We start from the raw sequence: 12,702 nt of genomic DNA on the forward strand, positions 1-12,702 counted from the left end.
CGCCGCAATCACGAATACGCTTCCTGTTGCCGGGAGACCAAACAAATAAGCCGATGTAGTTAGGAAATGGGAATTAATGTTGAGATGCGGAGCAAAAAAATTGGATGGACGGAGAAGCCGACAGCTGAAGGGATGCTGGCGATTCACCAGCGCAATTTCACACGCGCGCACAAACACACACACACACACACACACACACACACACACACACACACACACACACACACACACACACACACAAACGCACGGTCTTGAGTCTGCAGCGGAGCGAGGTGTCAGAGCCCGTTAGAGGCCTTTGGCCGGACGCAACTAAAGAACAAGCTGGACAAAAGCGTTGCCTGTCTCCCCTCATTAAGTGATTTAGGATCCCATGTTCCCCTTCGTCCTTTCATCGCCATCCAAAGTGAACACACTTAAAAAAAGCTCAAGATGAATGCCAGGGCCCGCTGACATGAATGGGGGGGTGAAGAGGGGCAGGAAAGCCAAGTTCATGGCAGAGGACCAGGCTCCAAATTGGAGTTACGCCGGCCATGCCGGGAAGACGGCGTTCAGATTAGTGTGGGGGAGGCGCTGCTTGAACGTGAATAAAATGGGGTACGTTAGAGGCTTGGCCCTTCGGGCGGGGGGACGGCGGCCGCTTCATCCGTGAGCGGTTCTTCGCCCACAGAAGAAGCAAGCACTTCTCATGAAGGTTTAGTCGAGCTGAAATGTGCCATTTCGATGCAACAGACTAAGTGGGACATGATGGAAAGACGAAGGCAAGGACTTCCAAGCTCAAAGGGGTTAAGTGGCCCCTCGTGACGCCGCACACTTTGCAATCCAAAGTCCAACAATGCATGTGACGGAGTCTGGCTTCATATGGATCCCTGCCCGGAAGGGGGACATTTGCACCGGCAACTTCTTGAGCCTCGTTCGGTTTAATTAGAACAAGCCGCTAAAAATGTTCCTTTTTCAAAAAAAATGCAACAAAGTAATTGAGACATCAAAACCAAAACTTTCTAGAAGACAAATTCCTAAAACGGGACGTCTTTGCCTCTGCCGTTGCCTTTTTGGGATTTTCATTTCAAGTGCCTCATCAAAGTTTCTGTTTGATTGTTTCGTAACGGCGGGCTCACGAGTAGACTCGCTCGTCTCAACCCAAACGGCCACTTTCATATAAGCGCCGCACCGTTTTCTTAAAAAAAAAAAAAAGAAAAAAATCAAATTGTTCCTGACTTAATAACAGCAACGTCCCCTTTGAGGAGAGAAAGAGAAACTGCCGTGGCGGTGGCGATGACATGACACCCACCCGGTTTATCCGGGTCATTATGTTCGCGTTTCGATCTTAAGAAAACAGCCATCTGGAGATGAAGGACATATGTGACAACTCGAGGAGATGATGTGGGGGGGAACCTCACATTTTTACTTTTCTTGAAGGGATCTTGAAATCGCCATGAACAGGCGGCGTGTTGTGAAGCTGCACATGCAGAATCTGGACATGGAGAAAAGAAAAGATCCTCTTCGGAGCCAATGTCCAATGAGTGCGAGATACAAACATTTGTTGACAACAAGGCCGTTTTTTTTTTTTTTTTCTCGCTCTCTGTGAGATGGCGGTTGGGTTGGGGGGGGTTGGAGACAACAGAGTGGGTGTGGCTACGCCCTGCAAAGCGCAGGGCCTTTGACATTGCGCTGCGCTCACCATGAGGTCAGAGCAAGGTTGTTTCTTCCAAGGACACAAAGGAATGATTTTTCACTCGCCCCCTCGTGAGAAGAGCGAAAAAATAATGAACTCTCGAGTCCGCCGCTATCGCGTTGGGATTCACACGCGTCAACTCCATTCTGGAGCGGAACAAAAGGGCGGCAGACCGAACATTTGGTAGGGGAGGGCGCGGCGTGCGCAAGACACGACGCGCCGGGTGAGTCTGCCGAATTTGAAAGCGTTTGCGCGAGCATCGAATGGCAATTTCGTCGTATTTCGCGTGCGCAAATAAGGCAAAATCGGGCAAATCGAGTGAGGCGAGTCCACGCGGCGCGACGGTTTCGCAGCTGCCGCTTCACAAATAAAACCAGACGTTCATCCATGCGCAACTCTTTGACCCAAAATCTTTAGAGCGGAGGTGACAATGACTCGTCATCAATTGAGTTGCTCAGAAGAGAGCTCATGCTCGTGAGGAAAGATGCACTTCCTCGTCACAATAGAAGGTACAGTATAACACATTGTGAAGTTTGCATTGCGTCGTGCTGGCGTGCCGTCACCAGTTGGTCACACAGCTTCCGCCGTCCAGACGAGCCGAGCTTCGGTGAAAGCACGGCAGTTTCATGTTTGCTCCACCGCTTTAGGAATGTGACTTTGAATTCTTGAAAAGCGCCGCCACCTTTATTCCCGTTGCTCCTCTGAGAGTATTTCGTCTGAAGAGGCCTGGAAAATGGCTGCTACGCTCAAACCTGACAGCTGCACTTTTGGATTTCCCGAGCAGATGCCGCATCCGAGACGACGATGACGATAACCGTGCCGCTGAGCGTTTTCACCGGGTGGAAAATGTTTGGAAAACTATTTTCAAACTGAATATTGAGCACGCACGCGCACACGCACACACACAAGATAATTCCCAGTATGATCTATCTATCTATATATCTATATATCTATATATAGATATATAGTGTGTGTGTATGTGTTATTCCTGCCTAAAGTGTTTTGTTTTCATCACAATTTTAGGATAACATAAACAGCTTTTTTAGGCTGCTCTTGAAAAAAATTCAAGGTTGGAACTGGAGAAATGTCCATTTTTTTTCCTCCTCTTTCTGAGGGGCTGCAGTACCACCCTCCTTTCCTTTTGAATACATGGCACTTGTTCACAAAAATATTCAAAGGCACTTGTGAGTGTGTGTGTGTGTGTGTGTGTGTGTGTGTGTGTGTGTGTGTGTGTGTGTGTGTGTGTGTGTGTGTGTGTGTGAGTGAATGAATTTGGTGTAAATCCAAATTTGACTGGTTTGTCCTTAGCAAAAGTTTACTGATCGTACAATACACAGAAGCAATTCCATCCAAGGAAAAACGCTGTCACTCTAGCTGCTAAAATAGCAATAGAGACTCGTTTTTTTTTTTTTTTTTTGTCCCCCCCCCCCACCCCGTCACTCCTGAATCTGGTGCACACATTAATCAAAGGGATAAAAAAAACGTATTGTTCTGAAGAAATGCCAGACGAAAGCCTGCCGCATTCCAGGTACAGGCTGCCACCGGCCTCCTCTCTCGTCGTCTGCTCGGCTAAGCTCGAAAGCATTTGGGACTGGCCAGACGGCTCGAGCTGCACTTACTCCGACATGCAAAGCCGCACCTCAGTCAGACTGTCTCACGGCTGATTAATCGCAATTTATGATCAAACAGCTGACTTACGGGATCAACCTGTGTCACGGCGCTCACAAGTCCACGTGGGCTTTCCTGTGCGCGCACGCGGGCACCAATGTGTGTCACGCCGTCTCCCCAAAGTCTGCCACACCGGCGAGTTCATTGCGTCGGCGCCCAAATATGCACATTAGAGGCCCCCGTTCTAAAAGCGGCTTTGTTCTTGATTGAGAAATGGAGGGAGAAGCCATTTAAAAGGACCTCCAATCAGCTCAAACACTCCACTCAGCCGACCGGTTAATTTGAAAGATGAAAAACATCCCGTCCACGCCAAGGTCCGACGTCGACGGTGGTGGAACTGATCCCGTTGTGTCATCAGAGAACGAGCGCTGCAGATGTGTATGTCGCGCACATGGACAAGTGAGAATTGGCAGAGAATCAGCCGAACGGTCAGGGGTGAAGGAATTTGGCTTGTTTTGGGGTTTTTTTGTCTTCAAAGCGCCAAATTCTCGGACTGAGCGGAATTAATGACGCTGGCCTATTTGATAGCAGAGCAACAGCAGTCAGCATCTGGACGGCAGGCAAGGACGGAGGCGTGCGTGCGCGCCACATTGGACGACGACTCCAAATGTCATTTCTTTGTCTTTATTTCTGACGACGATGATGTTCAGTTTCTTCATTCATTTTTTTTTCATTCATTCCCCCCCACATGTACCATCTATCTTTTCCTGTGTTGCTTCTTTGCTACTGCGGCCGCCCAAATAAAACGCCTACGTATTCACGTTTCTGTTCATTATGTGGAATTGTGTGCAATAAACGTGTAACGACACAGAATTAGCCCTGATGAGCTGTGCGGATTTTGCGGTAACCCGTGCAGCTTGATCTTCAGCCATATCATATCATATAAAACCATATAAAGCAATGAAATAGATTTGAAATGAAATGCATTTTGTTTGGATCAACAATTCCGTGAATTGACGACAAAGGTGAAGACGGTATCTGACAACGTACGCGTGACGTGTGTGACTGACATATTGAAGCCATCAAGATTGATGTGAAAGGTTGAAAAAGGATTCATGATAAAAGCGTTTGCTTTCAATATGACAAGGCTTGAAAGTGTGACTTTCATGAGCTGCACTTGTTCAGTCGAGGTTGCCATGGTGATACGATGTGGTGTGACAATGATCAAGCACAGCAAGTTGAACCCAAATAATTTTTTTTTTTTTTTTTTTTTTTGGACACTTAATGTTTTCACTTCGCTCCAGATCATGGCTCATATTTCTCATTGACCCGAGACCGCAATCATTTGAATGAACCGCGCCAAATCGTGTTCGCCTCATAAATGGAGAAAAAGAATCTTTTGGTCAAAATATCGGTGTGCAAAGGGAACAACTTTTCGGACTGCAATACATACAATAATATGAAAACATAATTTAGACATAATTGTGTTGGAATATTACAATGAATATAAGTAAAACGGTTCTGCAATTTTTTTCTTTTTTTTCCCACCTTCTGCAAGTGTGTGTACATGTGTGTGTGTATGAGTGTGTGTGTTGAAGGGGGGGGGGGGGGGGGGTCTGTACTGGAAGAGCTAGGTGGGAATGCAAAGGGAATAGCACCAAACGTTCAAATTGAAAGTAAGGAGCTCCTTGTAACCTTCTCAAGTCCTTGGCAGGATGCACACGCAGATCATACAAATAACAACCGACTGAAAAAGTGGTTGCCTTTTCACTTTCCATCTTTAAGAAAGCGGCAAGGATGAATCCATCTCCCCGCTCCCTTCGGGGCTGTAAGAACTGTGGGTTATTTCTACCGTGGCGTATCTGGCATAGTTTTGGTGATCCGTTCTCAGCGGGCCAATGGCAGTGCAGCTGCTTCATGGCTCATTGGTTCTTTTCGGGTTGCAAGCTCCACCCTGATTGGTGACTTTCTGAGACGACGCACCCTTCCTTGGCCGCCCTCCTTAAGTCAGGGCTAATCATTTGCATATCGATCCATTTTTAAGCTGAGTTGACGGGCAGCAACCTTTTTTTTTTTGTGGGTGCCAGATGGCAAAGACTTTACATGATGATGATGTAAACAGAAGTAACTTTAAAGTGTCAAACTGTAAAGTCATTAAAAAAAAAAAGCAACGGATTGAAATTTCTTTTTTTACTTGACAAAATAAAATGACAATTCAATTTTATTTGATTTTTTTGGTCATTATAAATACATTTTCGAGTGATTCGAACCCGTAACTGTGTCAAACGGCCCTGCGGCACCTAAGCAGAATGTGTCCCACTATACACTGTCGGGTTGCTGGGCAAACTTTGGTGTGGGCCTCCCTCCGTACAGGAGTGGCTCGGCGAGCGGTAAACGTGCGTGACGTCTTTTCGCTGACGTTTTTCTCGAAGCACCCCCACAGGCTCGGTGTATCGTGTGTCAAGACCCGACTGCTTCGGGAAGGACCGTGTGAACCCGAGGAGCGGCCATAGCAGTATTTTTACAGTGGGTCAATTTTGGCCCCTTTGGTCAAGCCCATAACTAAATATCTTGAAATCAAGAAACGGAGGGCAAGTGAGAGACTTGGAACCTGAAGCCACTGACACATGGTGATATCAAAGCAAGGTCCAAGCACGCAAATGACATTTTTTGCCTAGAAAAATGATTTTTTTCTTTTTTTTTTTTTTTTGCTGATAAACTCAGAAGCACTCTTTATACGTTTCCAAGCATTTAAAAAATCACCAACAACAAATAATACGTGTAACCAAATCACAGTGGCACAGTTAAGCAGTTACACTGGATGCAGCATAGTCACATTCAATAGATTGTTACGGATGGAATGATTTCCCAATTCGTGCGGAAATAATGAATAAATGTACACAGTGATACGTGCACATTCAGAAACAATTTCACTTCAGATACGCCGTGCATGTTCTGCAGTGGGCGACGTTTTTAAATTATAGCATAAGGAGCGGCTGCTAACATTTAATGACAATTTTGAATAGGCGGCCTACACTGATCCCATAAAATGCGGTTTGTCGACCATCAAAATATAAATGCTGAAATGAAATATAATAAACCGAATGCATAATTTGAAGAAAAGTATTAACGACTTCTTTTTTTTTATTATGTCAAACAAAAACCCAAATTATATGAGCATAGATATATGATTATATTAATGAGAATAACACTGAAATAATATCACGCAAGTTTAACATTTGGGTAATTTTAAATGACAAATATGTTTGCAACCCCTCCTCAAAAAAAAAAAAAAAAACTAAATTCCTTTAAAAATTACCTTTTGCTTTGGCAACTCCCAAAAGTCCACTTCAACCTTTTTGTCCTGTCTCCCACGGCAGATTCGGAGACAGAAATATGAGTCGTTAGCCATAAAGAATACGGACGGACGGAAACCGAAGCAGCCAGCATACTCAGGAAGCAAATCAAACATCTTTATGACTTTGCTTTTATGACCTTAATAGGCTGAGTCAAGGTCCAATGACCTCTTAAGTGCTCTACTGGCCAAGTCGTTTTTTTTTTTTTCCCAGCAGACTTCAGACAACAGCTACTGCCTCCGCAAATTATTTTGCAAGTCTGCACAGCGTCACTGATTATTTGTGGTTTTTTTTAATTACGGTACACTGACAAGCGGGTAAAGGCAAGAACACGTCTGCCAATAAAATGACAAAAAATGACCATTAGCTGTATTCATCGTATATTTGACACATAAGGGTTAAAACAAACAAGAAACAAGTTATGAACATGTCTCAAAAGTAGCACATTTTATATAGCAAATATAGAGACCCTCAAAAAGTTTACATTTCAAATCTTGATGTGCGACAATTGTTGTTTACTATTTGCTACTTCATTGTGCTTTTTTTATGTTAATATTTAGTACTCAATCTAACTCATTAATGTGTCTGTTTCATTTTCATAATTACTTTTACCCTCTCATTGATCGCCTATTTATGTTTTAAAACTATTTCTGAATGTCAACGTTTCAATTTGATATGCGCTAGCATCATTTGTAATATTCAGCACTTTCATAGATCTCGAGAATTCATGAATTCTAAAAATAGATGCTGCACATTTTGCTCTATCGATTTTGAACTTGTTTATTCATTCAGCATTTCATTACAAATATCAATCATGATTCTTCCCGGCAAAAAAAAAACCCACAGGTATTTTTTTTTTCTGAAAATAGTCAATATTTCACGACCTGCTTCTGAATGTGGGAGTCGGTGTTTTTTTGCAAGCAGAAAAACACTTTGATTGGTAACCGGGTTGGTGAAAAACAAGTTCTCTGTTGTTCATGAACGTAATTTGAAAGTCGTTCATAAAATGCTTGCTTGCAAGACCCTGGCATTCACATTAAGATAACCAACTGAGAAATTCAGTATCCTCCCTTGTTACATTTTCTGCAAGACAACAGAGAACAAGAGTTTGATGTCAATCGAGCAGAGACTGAAAGCGGCCTCCTCCGCGGGGATCAGGTTGCTTCTCCGTGACATTGTCTCTTTTGTTCCAACAGACAATACAGGCACGTTGAACTATTAGCTTCCTCTTTGTGGAAGCTGTGACGTTCGCCCGTGTCACCGCTCGGACTGAAAAGGCTTGCCGAAGAATTCTACAACTGACCCAAACTTTCCCCAAGATCAATTGTGAACGAGGTCGCAAACAAGCCGCAACGGAAGCCGACAACGTATCCGGGAACGAACGGGTCCCCGGTCCGGGGCCGTAGTACTCGGCCGGAGCGGAGGCCTCTCATTGGCGGAGAAGGGGGCGGCTGTGGTTGGCCGGCGCCATGACATATTCTGTGTGGACTCAGCGCCGGGACCTGTTCCGCCAGATGCCCTCCTCTCGTCCCCTGCAATGTTTGCAGCCCCACGCACGCGATCCCTCGCTCCGCTCGGCTGCACCCTCTCATCGCATTACTTCTGCTATTCTAACTCCTCCATCAATTATGCACAAGAATAACTCCGGGCCCTGATGGAGCCGAGACATAAAAGGGGGATCACGGATGTCAGCGCTCGCAGCGTCGGCCCGCGTGCTGCCGTCGCGCTGCTGCCCTGACCACTGATATGAGCACCTAGCTACAAAGTCAGATCCTGGAGCTGCACCAGGTACCCACAACGGTGTGCATAAACATAGCTCGGACAAATGTCATTGTATCGATGGGACGCAAACTAAACCCACATTCCCCCCCCCCCCCCTCCCAAAGAGAATAGTTATTGCATACGATTATTTTCAGCTAGCTAGTTTTGATGACCTGTGGGTTACGGCTTAAGAGCTAAAACTGTGGATTTTGTGTGACTCCTTTCCATGATTGTAAACCGTTTATGAAAATATAAGCAACTAGGGTGAAAACGCCAAACAATTTTAGGGAGACTTTGTCACTAAGTCTTTCCAGATTGTATTATTGTGACACCAATTCGTGGCTCAAACTTTTCAGACTGGTCTGCAGCTCACGTGTGATACTGCTCTGACGTTTAGTCGTGTTCTTGAAGTAAGTTTTTGTTTCACACTGAAAATTAAGAGGGTATATAAAACTAACGTGAGCGATAATGTGGAGAAGCTTGTATAATATATGCAAATGTCATTGTTAGCTTAGGTATGAAGATGCTATGTTTATATGTTGGACATTAAAAGCTCAATCATAACAACAATATAAATGTGGATATTTCTAGAAAATAATTTGTTGTTGTTTTTTTGTTTTTTTTTGGGGCGGGGGGGTTTAAGCTGAAAGTTTACGTGAGGAATTCCAAAGAAAATCCGCGAGGAGACACCTCACCGCTATGGGAACATCAATAATACAAAATATCTATTTAAAAAATGGACACTGTCAGATTTAGAATTTGTATCCCTTTTTTTTTTTTTTTTTTACAGAAAATGTAAGTAAACTGATTTAGTTCATCGGTAACTGACAGAGGTTTGTAACCTACTTTTTTTTTCTTGGAGACAAAATGGAGTCGAATTAGGAAAATGGCGGCCTCAGCCGGGCGCGCCGCCGCACAGTGTGGGGAAGAAAGACAAAGAGGAGAAATCAGACACGTCGTCACGGAAAGAGATTTAGACAGTTTGACAGTTTAGCAAATGAACCTGTGCTTAAGTTGATTAAATAACTATTTAATCCCCAGAATCAAAGTAACAGTCCCGGAAAAGTATTTGCGGAGAGGGAGAAGGGGGGAAAAAAAGGCGACATAATGGCAAGGCCTCGATTCAAGTGATTCCCGTCCTGACCTGGATTTCTCCTGGTTGCGTGTGAAGGTTTGTCCGAGCTCTATCGTCAGATCACAAAGCGCCTATTCAATATTTCACAAGTCCCAAAGCACCAAGCGAGCAGAAATCCTACAGGAGCAAATATTCAGTGGGTCCTCCAATCACACGAAAGGTCCGCCAAAGTCGGACCGAGTTCATCATCAGCTGACACTGACTAATCACGTCTGCGTGGGTCAATTTCCCCTCAACTCGATCGTGTTCGATTGTGTCAATCAGCACTCATAAAGTACCTCAATAAAAGTTCATTTTTTTTTTCAATTTGAAAATTCATCATCAGGACATGACTGATTCAGTCCAGCTTGGTAAGAGACAAACAAAAGCCTTGACATTCAAACAAACGATTACTCTCCTAATGAGGAGTCGCTCTGGATTTTTTTTTTCCATATCAGTTGGCTCATTAGCAAAAGGGTTATTTTATTTCAACTCCCCGACTATAAAATGAGCTGGCCGTGCGTTTTTAATCCAGGCCAAGTGACGTATTCGAATTCTGCTCGAAAAAAGACGACACAAAGTGAATGCCGTGATGCGTTTTGAACCACCAGTCTGAAATAAATGAGTGACTCGACAACATTTGGGTCATAACTCTCAGTGTGGCGCTGGGTTGAATTCATTTTTTTTTTTACATAATGCACAGTCGCGATCTTGACACTTGGATTCTACAATAAGAACTACAGAAACACAGATCACGTCTTTCGGCAAGACCACATCGACCGACTGCGTTCCTTTCAAAATTGCCGCCACGCTCCCAACTGATGTTTTGTCATTTGAAGAACATAAGGTTGAGGGTGAGGGGACGCCCCCCGGCAGCAGCCACCTCGCTATCCGCCACGCAAAGTGCGGCGGACTTGTGCAAACCGTTAGCGGCTTAGTGGCTCTTTAGGAGCGCCTCGGAAGCAGTTTTGAGGAGCTTTACTGCGGTCATTAGGAGGTAAGACTGATTAATGTGAATGGTCAGGCAGGACCTGGCTTTCTGAAGGAGGAACACAGAGGGGTGAAGGGTCTCACAGGAAGTGTTTTGTGTCTCCGCACAAAAGGAGGGCTGACCTCTTAAGCCCCTTAGAGCCTCTTTGCTAATACCCTCACCGGTGCCTACAAAGACACAGGGGATGCCATTTCACCACTCACATTTAAACAGCGTTCACAAAAAGCCTCGCCGAGGTTGGAACGGCAGAAAAGTGAATCTCTGTGCAGCGGAGTGAAACTGAGATTAGGCCTGAAGAGTCTCCCGCTAATCCATTGACTGGGGCGCATATCAAACGGAAGAAAGCTAAAGTCACACAATATCTTATCACAACACAGAGGGGGACGGAGGAGACCTTTGTGGCAGCAGGACAAATCCTCCAGGAAAAAAAAAATAAAACATTTATAATCATTTTTTTTTTTTTTCCAGATCAAAGAGCTTTTTTTCGGTTTTAAGACAACTTTGTGCTTGGATGTATCCTGGTTGAAAGGAGAATTGCTAAAATCATTGGTGTTGTGACACCAATGATGAGGGCAAGCGCGAGAGAAAATGAATGAGTGGATTTAATGTGTGGAGCGAAGGCGTCCGTTTAAGTTAGCGTGAAAATATCTTTTCAGGATGTTTTTTTTTCATTTCTGATTCACACGCGAAACTCTGTTTAAAAAAAAAAACTCAAACTAATGGAGAACTCTTTTTTTTTTTTTCAATTCCCCTTCATTTCAAATAATTTTCTGTCCAGATTCAGACAGAGATAACATTTTAAGATCAGCCCAGTTGTTACCATACCAAAAATATGTTTCACATCTTACATTCCAAACGTATCAGTAAATAACAGGCCGGAGTGTAGAAATTAAAGTCCAGCGGGTCCGATGAGAAAATGTGATTTTTGCAGTAGACCGAAGCTCGACTTCTCTCATTAAGTAAGAATTTGCCTTCTGCAAGCGCGCTGAAAGCTCAGCAGACCTTAGCTGGAGCATTCGCACATCAGAAAAGGTCAAACAATTTCACACCTTTGCCTCCGCCTGCTGCGATGACACTCTTCCTTTCCAGGTAAATATACTTGTTGTGTCGACACGAGCTGTATTTTTTTTTTTGCTTTGGAAAAACTGTAGCGTTTGCGATGGCTTGTGTCGCTGTTGTATTGCAACTGATGGGTCATGCATCCAAAAAAGAAATAAATAAATGCTTGACTCGAAAGAGATAATTATTTGTAGCTTCATTTCTGAGCAGAAGAAAGCATTACTGGAGTTTGCCGGAAAAGAATTCTTGTAAATTCCACTTTAAAAGTCCTGTTAGTGTACGTGACTGTGCGAGATATATATATATTAAAAAGAGACCACAAAGTCCTCTTGTTGTAAGCCAGCACTCTTGCCACACATGATAGTAACCTCTCGTCACTGGTAGCTGTCAATCAAAGCCGAGCCGCCTGAGGGCCTCGCCTTATTAGTCAGAGCGTTAAAAAAAAAAAAAAAAAAAAAAGAGGGCCAGGGGGTCGCTCCTCTCTGCAGGCAGGGTCATCGAGAGCATGAGGAATGACGGACGTCTCCACGGGACCGTTGACACCCACTCCGCAAGGACTTACGATTCAGGCACGACTAATGCAAGGCAAACTCGCCGTTTAACTCATCCGGTGGTTAATTCTCACAAAGGAACTATGGAGGCACTGGAGGGAAGCTACACCGAGTTGTAGGAGGCGGATACATATATCAAATGAAGCAATGCTCGACCTTGTAAAGAGGGGAGAAGGGTTTGTTTGAGGGAGGGGAGTATTCTGGACTCTGTACTTGGCCTATGATTTGTGGAGACGATCATTCTATAAGAAACATCTTTGCCTTTCATTTTGACTCATAGGCCGATGATACGCTTTCATTTGGGGCCGAAAGGACTGGAGCCCAGCGAGGGCAATTCATGGCGCTGCACCAAGTTGATCAAATGGAAGATAAACCCCAAAAGGTTGATCCTTTTGACCGGCACTTATTGATACTTTCGAAAGCTCCCGGGCAGGAAATCACTTTCATTCAGCTCTCTTTGATCCTCTGACACTTCCTCTGAGCGGACGCGCCGGTTCTGACCACACCCTGCGACTCGAAGGCCTGTCGCGTAGCCTCCGGCCTCTTCCGAGGAAGCGCCTCTCACCTCCGCGACCGTGTTGTATTGTCCC

The sequence above is a fragment of the Hippocampus comes genome, unplaced genomic scaffold, assembly GCF_001891065.2.
Source record: "Hippocampus comes isolate QL1 unplaced genomic scaffold, H_comes_QL1_v1.1 scaffold347, whole genome shotgun sequence".
Classification (NCBI taxonomy): Eukaryota; Metazoa; Chordata; class Actinopteri; order Syngnathiformes; family Syngnathidae; genus Hippocampus; species Hippocampus comes.